A 1,301-nucleotide genomic window follows, 5' to 3' on the forward strand; every position below is an offset into this window, starting at 1 on the left:
TAAAAGAGGTCTTTTCCTCCAGGAACCCTAGAAAGTGTCTTGGGACTCACAGGGTCCTCAGATCATACTTTCAGATTCTCTTGGAGAATCTTGGAGCAATGAGAAACTAAATAACTTGCCACAGACCACACAGCTAATATGTGTTATAGGAAAGACTTGTATCCATTTTTTTTCTGGCTTGGAGGCCAGCTCTCTATAACACCAAGCCGCCTCTCAATCCAAAAATGGATGAATAAAAAAAATATAGAGAGTACATTGAGCTCCACAGAGACAGTGCTGGAGCTAGTAAAAACTCAATGGTTAGTGGGCTACTCTTTGGCACTGAGGGAAAGTAATAAATAGTGAACAAAGGTGATCCCAAGAAACTGAAACTTTTTTCAAGTGAACCTATTAAGAGGACCAAGAGAAGAAACATTGAGATGCTTCTGTGAACTTTTAAGAATTTAATTAAAAATGCTCAGAAAGGTAGAAGACAATGTCTTCTAAAGAAAAAAGAAAATTTGAGGATATGGCAAAAACTGATAATGTTTGTAATGAAATGGAAATGAAAACCTACATTCAACCTAAAGCAGAAACAAAAAAAGAAGTTTAAGGATCCCAATGCACTGAAGAGGTCTCCTTTGGCATTTTCCATTACTCTGTTCTAAGTATCATCCTAAAATCAAAGGGGAATATCCTGGTCTTTCTGTTGGAGATGTGGCAAAAAAAAGAATTGGGAGAAATATGGAACAATACTGTTGGAGAAGACAAGCAACTTTATGAAAAGAAGGCAGTTAAATTGAAGAGAAAATATGAAAAGGATTTTACTACCTGCCAGGCTAAAGGAAAACCTGATGTGGGCAAAAAGGAAAGAGTTGTCAAGGCTGAGAAGAACAAGAAAAACGAGGAGAAGGAGATGAGGAAGATGAAGTAGACAAGGAAGGAAAAGAAGATGATGAAAAATGAACAAGTTCTAGAGCAGTTTCTTTTTTAGTCTACAATGTATTTTAACCCATTGTATATAATTTGCTCCTTTTAAAGGAAAAAATGGAAATGCAAGGCTGTTTTTAAACTGTACAGTGTCTTTTTCTGTATAGTTAATATACTACTGAATGTCTTTAGATAGCCTTGTCCTTTAATGGGATTTTCTTTTTTCTTTTTTTTTTGCAAGAAAAGAACTTTTTAAATAGAATATAAGTTTTAAAGTTTATAGTCACTCTCCAAATACAAAAAGCAAATACAATTCAACTCAGCATAGAAGTAGATTTGCAAAGTTACCAGAACTTAGACATTGCATAAAAAGTTAGACTAAAGATGATTTT

The 1,301-nt window shown here is 34.4% G+C and overlaps 1 pseudogene; it reads left to right on the forward strand.

Moving 5' to 3' along the window:
- Positions 1–475: 475 nt before the first annotated feature.
- On the forward strand, positions 476–987 carry LOC141488498 (high mobility group protein B1-like; annotated as a pseudogene).
- The last annotated feature ends 314 nt before the right edge of the window (positions 988–1,301 follow it).

Source organism: Macrotis lagotis, chromosome 1 (assembly GCF_037893015.1).
Source record: "Macrotis lagotis isolate mMagLag1 chromosome 1, bilby.v1.9.chrom.fasta, whole genome shotgun sequence".
In the NCBI taxonomy this organism is placed as follows: domain Eukaryota; kingdom Metazoa; phylum Chordata; class Mammalia; order Peramelemorphia; family Peramelidae; genus Macrotis; species Macrotis lagotis.